At 35.5% G+C, this 11,321-nt stretch overlaps 1 pseudogene; it reads left to right on the top strand.

Moving 5' to 3' along the window:
• The first annotated feature begins 8,141 nt into the window (after positions 1 to 8,141).
• On the top strand, positions 8,142 to 8,790 carry LOC109274327 (60S ribosomal protein L10a-like; annotated as a pseudogene).
• The last annotated feature ends 2,531 nt before the right edge of the window (positions 8,791 to 11,321 follow it).

The following is an 11,321-nucleotide window of genomic DNA, read 5'->3' as shown; positions in this document are numbered from 1 at the left end:
AAATCAAACTAATTGTATGACATTTTTACATTAGCACAACAAACAGCTTTTCCCTAGTAAGTCCAATTTCCCATAGAAAGCAAGGGACTCTAAGTGGTTCCTGTTGTACAACTAACCCTTAACCTGTAAAGCTTCTCAATTGGAGTCCATTTGCCCTTTTGTAAATAAGGGATGGTGATATTGTTACTCAGGCCTAAGAAGCAGGAAAAGTGCAACAAATCCTTAGGGGTTCGTAATACAGTGGATTCCCCCTTCTGCAATGTTTGGAAAAATTTGTAACCCTAAGCTAGTTTTTCCCCATAGGAGGAATGTTTCTAATACAACCCATACATTGAAAACAAAATCTACCTTCTTTAAGTGGCCCTTACATTACTATAGTCTACCTCCTTGATTTAAGGGGGGAAAGTCCTAGCTCTAAATTACTTACATTTTACAAGTCCACGACGACAGAGAATGGAAGGCACTGTTTTTCACATTCATCTAATCTTATGTAAAACAAAGGTACGTGTGCTAACGGTAAAGCATTTGCTGATTTTTGATGTATATGAATAGGACTAACAGGCAAATTGTAGGTGCTTCCTTTCATATGAAAAGGAATTAGGTAAAAGAAGAACCAGCCCCTTTGATTTTAGTACTGCCAAAACAAGTAAGCCCCCAGAATAATTACAAATATGTGGAGGATGATAGGCCAGGAAGACTTCAATTTAAAGTACTGCCAAAATATAACTCTGAAACTTTTAAAATTATCTTGAGAAGTGAAGGAAAGTCGGAAGTAAATGCAGAAGCTATTTTTTAAAGTTTGTTTTTTCTTAATGGTAGGTATGAAAATGTATTAAAACTGTAACAAAGTAAAGATAAATCAACAGGAGACTCCAAAATTATACTTCAGGAAATTTTCACACTATTTTGGAGTAGAGCCATGAACTGAAATGTAAAAAGTGCCTCATCTACTTAAAAAAAATGTTTTTTAATGTTTATTTATTTTTTAGAGAGAGACAGAGAGAGAGTGAGCATGAGCAGGGGAGGGGCAGAGAGAGAGGGAGACATAGAATCAGAAGCAGGCTCCAGGCTCTCAGCTCCCAGCGCAGAGATCTAACCCATGAACCATGGGATCATGACCTGAGCCGAAGTCAGACACGTAACTGACTGAGCCACTCCGTCTCCCTAACATCAACCTTTTTTTTTTTTTTAAATAAATCCAAACTAGAATTAGGGGATTTGGACAGAAAAAAAATAGGTGAAACAGTAAAATAGCCAAAATAGAAAATAGACAATATATAGTTTAAATATTTACAAGATTTTCCAGCTATCTTTCTGTTACTGACTTCTAGTTTAATCTCATTGTGATCTGAGAACACATTTAGTATGATTTTATTCTTTTACACTTGTTAAAAGTCCAGAATGTAGTCTATTTGGTGAATATTAATTAGATAAAATTGATTTCTTTACATAGCTGAACTGAATTTAATTGACATTATAAAACACTTTATTCAGAATAATACACATTTTTGTCGAGCTTATATGGAACATTCCCAAATAGACCGTATTCTGGAAAATCCCTAAATGTTGAAAATTTTTAAAAAGACACTTCTAAATAAACCCATATGTTGAAGAAGTCTCAAGAGAAATTGAAATATTTCAACTAAATGGAAATGAAAATAACACCAAAATCCGCGGAATATGGTGAAAGTAGTGATTAAATGGAAATTTATAGATTAAATGCATACATTAGAAAAAAATAACTAAAATTGAAAACGTAAGCTCGTACCATAGGAAAATAGAAAAGAACAATTTAAACCTAGAAAAGCAGAAGAAAAATACTAAAAGAGCAGAAGTTAATACCATTTGAAGCAGGCAAACAATAGAAGAAATTTAAAAATCAAAAACAATTTCCATGAAAAGATCATTAAATTAATAAACTTCAAGCAAGGCTAACCAAGGAAAAAGAGAGAGGACACAATTCATTAATATAAAAAGGAATGAAAGAAAATGAAAGAAGCCATATCATGGAAATTCAAAGGGTAATAAAGGAATATTTGTATGCATACAAATTTGATAACTTAGGTGAAATGAAGTAATTCCTTGAAATCTACAAACTACTGAAATTCTCAAAAAAATAGATAATTTTAATGTCTATATTCGTTTTAAGTATTGAATTAATAATCAAAACCTTCCAAACATAGATCACCATGATTGTTTCAGTAGTAAATTATATCAAAAATTAAAGGAATAAATTATATAAATTCTCTATAATCTATTCCAGAAAATAAAAGCAGAGGAACACTTCCTAATTCATTATATAATGCTGGTATTACCCTAATACTAATTAGATTAGATTGATTGACGGTGCTTTTCAGCTCTTCTATATTCTTACTGATTTTCTGTCAGTTACTGACAGAGGGATGTTAATGTCTCCAACTGTATTGGTCAGTTTGTCCATTTCTCTTAAATTGTTAGATGTTTTCCTCATGTATTTTGACATGTTTAAGATATGTCATTAGAAATGCCCTACTAATCTGATCCTTGATAACAATTCATCATTCCTTTTTTTTAATGTTTATTTACTTTTGAGAGAAAGAGTGCAAGCAGGAGGGGCAGAGAGAGAGGGAGACAGAGGATTAGAAGTCAGCTCTCTGCTGTCAGCACAGAGCCTAATGTGGAGCTGAAACCCACAAATTATGAGATCATGCCCTGAGCCGAAATCAGATGCTTAACTGACAGGTGCCACTACAGTTCATCATTCTTAATGGTCAGCTTTGTCTCAAATTAATAGTTACTCCAGTTTTTTGTTTGTCTGTTTTATTTTGTTTAAACATTATCTTTCTTCACCCCTTTACCCTTAACCAATCTGTGTCTTTATATTTAAAGTGTTGATCTTATAGATAGCATGTAGTTGGGTCTTGTGTTTTATTTACTCTAACATTCTTTGTCTCTTCATTGGTGTATTTAGGCCATTCCTATTTAAATTGTTATTTATATATTTTGATTTAATACTTAACTGTTTATAATTGTTTTTTATGCGCTGAATTTATTCTTTGTTTTTTTTTCTTTTGTTTTTCTGACTTCTTTGGTATATAATTGCATTTTCCTTTCTTATAAAAATATTTATATTCCCATTTTTCTAAAAAATAGCTGTCTTCAAATTTACAATATATAGTTTTAACTAATTTAAACCCATTTTCAAATAACACTACTCCAATTCATGTGTATTAAGGTATATTATTTATCCCTATGCTATATTTTCCCAATAGATTACTATTATTGCTTTGAACAGTTATCTTTTAAATCAATTAAGTATAAGCAAAATAACTTTTATTTTTATTATTCTTTCTCCAGCGCTCTTTATTTATATAGGTCTCTATTAGAACTTTTTTTAGCATAGAACTTCTTCTAAAACCTCTTTCAGAGCTGGTTGGCTCTGATTGATTCCCTCAGTTCTTATTTTTCTGAGAAATTATTTTTCTTTCAGTTTTTAAAAATGATTTTGCTAGACATAGAATTCTAACCTGGTGATGTTTTTTCTTCGTGCACTCAAAATATTTAGATCCACTCTTCCTTGCATGGTTTCTGATCTTATAAGCAGTCTGCTATAATTCTTACCTTTGTTCCTCTGGAGGTAAACTCTTTTATTCTTTAGCATCTTTCAAGATTTTTTTTTTTTTTTGGTCTCCTGTTTCTCTAATTTGAATATATTGTCTTTGAGAGTGTGTGTGTCGGGGTGGGGGGGGGGGGCATTTTTCCTGCTTGGTGTTCTCTGGGCTTTGTAGATCTAAGGTTTGGAGTCTGTTATTAACTTGGAAATCTCCAACTTAAGCTCACTGATTCTTTTTTTTTTTTTTTTTTAGCTCACTGATTCTTTACTCAGCAATTTTGAGTCTACTGATAATCTTCTTAAAGGCATTTTTCGTTTCTGCTACCATAAGCTTAATTTCTACAATTTCCTTTTGATTACTTTTTTTGTTTGTTTTTTTAACATTTATTTATTTTTGAGACAGAGAGAGAGCATGAATGGGGGAGGGTCAGAGAGAGAGGGAGACGCAGAATCCGAAACAGGCTCTAGGCTCGGAGTTGTCAACACAGAGCCCAACACGGCACTCGAACTCAAAGACCGTGAGATCATGACTTGAGCCGAAACCAAAAGTGTGTGTGTGTGTGTGTGTGTGTGTGTGTGTGTGCGCGCGTGCACGCATGTGTACCACATCATTTTTCTTTTAAGTTTATTTATTTACTTAGAGCAGGTGAGCACAAGCAGGGGAGGTGCAGAGAGAGGGAGAGACAGAATCCCAAGCAGGTTCCATGCTGCTAGCACAGAGCCCACTCAGAGCTCAAACTCCTGAACTGTGAGATCATGACCTGAGCTGAGATCAAGAGTTAGACGCTTAACCTACTGAACCTCCCAGGCGCCCAGGTACCATATCTTTTTTAATTAAGTTTATTTATTTATTTATTTATTTATTTATTTGAGAAAGAGAGAGCACGAGCAGGGGAAAGGCAGAGAGAGGGAGAGAGAGAATCTCAAGTAGGTTCCACGCTAAAAGCATGGAACCTGATATGGGGCTAACTCACGAACCGCAAGATCATAACCTGAGCTGAAACCAAAAGTCAGATGTTTGACTGAGCCGCCCAGGTGCCCCATTTTTTTAATCCATTCATTTATGAATTGACATGTGGATTGCCTTAGTATCTTGGCTATTGTAAATAATGCTGCAGTAAACATAAGCGTGCATAAATCTTTTCAAATTAGTGTTTTTGTTTTTTTTGGGGGGTAAATATCCAGTGTTGGAATTATTGGATCATGTAATGATTCGATTTTGAATTTTGTGAGGGACCTCCATACTGTTTCTCTCTGTGGCAGCACCAATTTGCATTCCCAAGAACAATGTATGAGGGCTCCTTTTTCTCCTCATCCTCACTAACACTTGTTATTTCTTGTCCTTTTGATTCTAGCCATTCTAGTGGTGGTAAGGTGATATCTCATCGTGGTTTTGATTTGTATTTCCTTGATGATTAGTGATATTGAGCATCTTTTCATGCATCTGTTGGCCATTTGTATGTCTTTGGAAAAATGTGTATTCAGATCTTCTCTGCCCATTTTTAATAAGATTATTTGTTGTTTGGTATTGAGTTGTGTAAGTTCTTTATATATTTTGGATATTAGTCCCTTATCAAATATATCTGTGGAAAATATCTTCTTCCATTTAGTAGGTTGTCTTGTTGCTTTACTGATGCTTCACTGTGCAAAAGCTTTTTATTTTGGTATAGTCCCAATAGTTTAATTTTTCTTTTATTTCCCTTGCCTCAGGAAACATATTTAGAAAAATGTTTCTATGGCTGGTGTCAAATAAATTACTTCCTGTATTTTCTTCTAGGAGTTTTATGGTTTCAGGGTCTTACATTTAGGTCTTTAGTCCATTTGAGTTTATTTTTTGTGTATGGTGTAAGTGGGTAATCCAGTTTCACTCTTTTGCCTATAGCTGTCCAGTTTCCCCAGTACCATTTGTTGGAGAGAATATCTTTTTCCCCATTATATATTCTTGCGTGCTTTGTTACGGATTAATTGTGGAGATATATATATATATATATATATATATATATATATATATATATAGGGTTATATATGTATACATATAGGGTTTTATATATATATATATATATATATATATAGAAAGAGAGAGAGAGAGTTATATATATAGGGTTATATATATATATATAGGAATATATATATATAATATATATAATATATATATATAATTGTGGATTTATTTCTGGGCTGTCTATTCTGTTCTATTGATATATGTGTTTATTTTTGTGCCAGTATCATACTATTGTTGTTGTTGTTTTGTTGTTGCCGCTGTTGTTTGTTTGTTTTTAAGTAGGCTTCATACCCAGCATGGAGCCCAATGCAAGGCTTGGACTCACGACCCTGTGGTCAAGACCAGATCTGAGATCGAGGTTGGATGCTTAACTAACTGAGCCCCCCAGGCCCCCCAGCATAATGTTCTGAAATTACAACTTTGTAGTGTATCTTGAAATGAATTGTAGTAGCTCCAACTTTGTTCCTCTTTCTCCATATTACTCTGGCTATTTTGGGTCTTTTATGGCTCAGTATTTCATTATTCTTTGTTTTAGTATTCTTTGTGTTCTGTGAAAAATGTTGTTGGTATTTTGTTAGGGATTGCATTAATTCCATAGATTGCTTTGAGAAGAATGGGCATTTTAACAACCGATGTAAATGTTCTTTTAATCCATGAGCATGGACTATCTTCCCATTTGTTCATGTTATCTTCAGTTTCTTTCATCGGTGTTTTTGTAGTATAGGTCTTTCACCTCCCTGGGTAAGTTTATTTCTAGGTATTTTATTATTTTTATTGAAACTTTTAAATGGGATTTTCTTAATTTCTCTTTTTGCTACTTCATTATTAATGTATAGATATGTAGCAGATTTCTCTATATTGATTTTATATCCTGCAACTTTGCTGAATTCACTGATCAGGCTAGTAGTTTTTTGGTGGAGCACCTAAATACATAAAGCAATTATTAAGAAATTGACAGTAATACAATAATAGCAGGGGACTTTAACACCCCATTTACATCAATGAATTATTCTCCTTACGGAAAATCAACAAGGAAACAGCGGAATTGAGTGACACATTAGACTAGATGGACCAAACAGATATATTCAGAACATTCCATTCAAAAGCAGTGGATTATACATTATTTTCAAGCATACATGAAACATTCTCCATAATGGATCATGTGTTGGGCCACAAAACAAGTCTCAGTAAATTCAAAATCACTGAAATAGTATTATGCATCTTTTCTAACCACAATGGTACAAAACTAGAAATGAATCACAAGAAAAAATCTAGAAAGAACCTAAATACAGGGAGGCTAAATAACATGCCACTAAAGAATGAGTGGGTCTAACCAATAAATCAAAGAGGAAATTTAAAAATACACAGAGAAAAGTGAAAATGAAAACAGTGTTCCAAAATCTTTGGGATGCAGCAAAAGTGGTTTTAAGAGGGAAGTCTTAGCCATACAGACCTACCTCAAGAAACAAGAAAAATCTCAAGTAAGCAACCTAACCTTACACCTGAAGGGGCTAGAGAAAGAAAAACAAAGTCCAAAGCCAGTAGGAGGAAGGGAATAGTAAAGCTCAGAGATTTTTTTCAGTCTCTAAATGAAAACAAAACAAAACAACAATAGAATAGAACAATGAAACCAGGAGTTGGTTCTTGAAAAGATAAACAAAATTGATAATTTTTTGAAAAAGTTTATTTATTTTGAGAGAGAGAGCATGCCTGCAACCAAGGGAGGAGCAAAGAAAGAGAGAGAAAGAATACCAAGCAGGCTCCACACTACCAGTGCTTTGACCATGAGATCATGACCTGAAGTGAAATCAAGAGTTATACACTTAATTGACTGAGCCACCCAGGCACCCCCAAATTGATAAACTTTTAACCAGACACAGAAAGAAGAAAAGAGAGAGGGCTCGAATAAGCAAAACCAGAAATGAAGGAGCAAATCTCAAAAACAGATATGTCAAAGCAAAATAACAACTGACACCGCAAATATACAAGGGATTGCAAGAGAATATTAGGAAAAATCATGTGCCAACAAATTGGACAACCTAGAAGAAATGGAAACATATAACTTGCCAAAACTGAATCTAGAAGAAATAGAAAGTTTGAACAGACAAGTTGCTGGCAATGAAATTGAATCAGTAATCAAAAAAAATCTTAACAAATGAGCCTAGGACCAAATGGCTTTACAGTTAAATTCTATCAAAAATTTTTAAAAGGCTTAACATCAGGGTACCTGGCTGGCTCAATCTGTAAAGCATGTGACTTTTAATCTCAGGGTTGTGAGTTCAAGCCCCGCATTGGGTGTGGAGCCTACTTAAAATAAAAATGAAAAAAAAAAAAAAAAAGAGTTAATGCCTATTTTTTTTTCTCAAACTGCTCCAAAATATAGAAGAGGAAGGAAAGTTTTCAGATTGAGTCTATGAGGCCATCATTACCCTGATACCAAAACCAGATAGAGACACTACAAAGATACTAAATTGACTATCTCTGATGAACATAGATGCAAAAAATTCTCAACAAATCTCTTTTCCAGTTATTTTAGCTCCAGTCACTATGTCCAGCAAAGTCTCCCATGACACTGTCTACATGGTGGTGTGGGAAGTCCTTTATGGGAACTAGTGAAAGTGCTGGAAGTTTTTGGAGATGATCGAGCTGAAGATTAGCCAGAAGAACTAGGGCAAATGTTTCTCAGGCATGCATCATCAAGCTTAAGTCCACTCCCTGCCCAAATTATCCATATGTATTCTGGGGGGCCTGCAGCATTGTGATGAGGCCAAGTCTGTGGCTTGGCCTTGGTCCATGTGGATAATGTCCCCTGTAGACATTGAGGTGTTGAAGAAACTCAACAAGAGTAAGAAATTGGTCAAGAAGCTGTCCAAGAAATGTGATGCCATTTTGGCTTCAGAATCTCTGTTCAAGCAGATACCCCTGATCCTGGGCCCAGGCTTTAATGAGGCTGGCAAATTCCTTCCTTGCTGCCCTACAATGAGAAAATGGTGGCCCATGTCAAAGCGAAGTCCATGATCAAATTCAAGAGGAAGAAGAAGTGTTGTGTTGGGCAGTGGCCATTGGCCACATGAAGATGATAGATAATGAGCTTATGTACAACATCCACTTAGCTGTCAATATCCTAGTATCATTGCTTAAGAAGTATTGGCAGCATGCCCTGGCTTTATACATTTTAAGAGTGCCTCTTTACTAAGGCGCAGCTTAATAAATCCTAGTGCTACCAATTAAAAAAAAATCCGCAACAAAATATTAGCAAACCGAATCCAACAATACGTTAAAAAACATAATTCACCATGGTCAAGTGCGATTTTTTCCAGGGATGCATAGGTGGTTCAGTATTTGCAAATCAACCAACATGGTACATCACATTCACTAGAGAAAGGGTAAAAACTATATGATCATCTCAATACATGCAGAAAAGGCATGTGACAAAGTACAACATCCATTCATGATAAAAACTCTCAACAAAGTAGGTTTAGAGAGACCTAATATAATATGTTGAGAGACCTCAACATAATAAAGGCTATATATGAAAAATCCACAGCTAACATTTTACTCAACAGTGAAAAACAGACGGAGCACCTGGGTGGCTCAGTCAGTTAAGTGCCTGACTTCGGTTCAGGTGATGATCTCGTGGTCTCTGAGGTGGAGACCTGCATTGGGCTCTGTCTTGACAGCTCAGAGCCTGGAGCCTACTTCTGATTCCGTGGGTCTCCCTCTCTCTCTGCCCCTCTGTTTCTCTCTCTCTCTCTCTTAAAAATAAGTGAACATTAAAAAAATTTAAAAAAACCCTGAGATCTTTTTCTCTGAGCTCAGGAATAAGACAAGGATGTCCACTGTCACCACTTTTATTCAACATAGTACTGGAAGTCTTAGCCACAGCAATCAGACATGAAAACACACACACACACACACACACACACACACACACACAAACACCCAAATTGTATGTAAGAAGTAAAACTTTCATTATTTACAGTAGATATGGTACTATATATTATTTTAATGTGATGTGGTGTTATGTTGAAGAGAGGGAGCATTTTAGAATCTTTTCATTAAATCTCAGTTTTGGGGCATCTGGGTGGCTCAGTTGGTTAAGTGTTCAACTTAGCCTCAGGTCATGATCTCATGGTGTGTGGTTCAAGCCCCGCGTTGGGCTCTGTACTGACCACTCAGAGCCTGGAGCTTGCTTCAGGTTCTGTGTCTCCCTCTCTCTCTGCTCCTCCCCTGCTCATCCTCTCTCTCTCTCTCTCTCTCTCAAAGATAAATAAATGTTTAAAAAAATTAAAAAAACAATTCTCAGTCTTCTGGTGGGCCTGTGCTTTGCAGATGTTACCTTCAAAGTGTTTCTCAACTGGCATAGCTTTTTTTCCTCCCGGGTTTCTATTCTCCTCCCTGGATATAGAATTCTAATTAATTTACTTAAAATCATCACCCCTGTTAACTGTGTTTTTTTTTTTCCCCTTTGTAGGTGTGACATGAAGGCTAGAGGGCTTAGAATTAGAGGAATTCTATTCCCTCAGTTGTGATAAGGCTCTAGCAAAGACTTTTCTCCTGAAAAGTAGGCTTTGTTATGGAGAGGGTTTAGATTTCTTCTCTTCTCTGCCATAGCTGTGAAGAGATCTTTGAGATCTCCTTCACTGTGAGAACCTGGTGGGGTTCTGGAAGGGGCAGTCCAGAAATATGTGTATTTCCCCTAAGGCTGCAGTCTTCAAAAGTTTGTCACTTTGTCACTCACTCTAGCTTTCATAAGATTACTGCAATTCATAAAAATTAGTATTTAAGTGTTCGTACCAGTTTCTGCTCTAAATAAGTAGGTCTTGGCTATGTCTCTTTGGATCCAACTGCCTTTCCAGATTTAAAGTGATAGTTTGCCCTATGATCTTAGTTCTCTGATGGGTTCAAGGAACGTTATTAATTTTTCTGTTTTTCAACTTTCTTATTGCAAGTAACTGTTTCTAAGTACTTTATTTTTCAAAGTTGAAAACGGATGTAATCTCATCTATTTATAAAATTTTCATTGTTATACTTTTCATACTAGTTATTACCATCTTGTTCTTTGGAACTTCTTGATCTTAATTCGTATTACTAACACTTAATTCATATTACTAATTACTAAATCTTCCCCTTCATTGAGAGTGGTTATTATTCTTTCTTTTTGAATGTTTATTCATTTTGAGAGAAAGAGAGAGAGACAGAGACAGAGCAAGGAGGGGAGGAGCAGAGAGATTGGGAAAGAGAGAGAATCCCAGCACAGGGCTTCCCACGATCCCTAAGATCATGACCTGAGCCGAAATCAAGAGTCAGACCCTTAACTGACTGAGCCACCCATCCACCCGAGAGTGGTTATTATTCTTGAGCTCTCTACACTGTTTACTCTCTTTTTTACAGTATAAACATTTCTGTTTTATTGTCACATTCCATAGCAGTGATATAAAACAGATGTGTAAACTTTTTGTCTAGGAACTTATTCTCCCTTGATACATCACTTAAGATGAAAGTGGGTAGGTTTCTCAGGAGAGAATACTGCCCATACTGTGATTTGTACCCTGCCTGTGAGAAAAGTTGAAGGTTATGACCTGAGGGAAGAATGCTGTAGATAGTGAAGTACTCACGTTACTACCACACTAGGTTGCACTTTTGTCCTTCAGGAACTCTGCAGATCCACTCTCAGAATACTCTCTTAAACTTCAAAAGGTTTAGACTTCGAATGTGGACTATAGC

The sequence above is a fragment of the Panthera pardus genome, unplaced genomic scaffold, assembly GCF_024362965.1.
Source record: "Panthera pardus isolate Hobbes unplaced genomic scaffold, ASM2436296v1 HiC_scaffold_10, whole genome shotgun sequence".
NCBI classification, from domain to species: Eukaryota; Metazoa; Chordata; class Mammalia; order Carnivora; family Felidae; genus Panthera; species Panthera pardus.
This window is presented reverse-complemented; position numbering and strand designations above follow the sequence as displayed.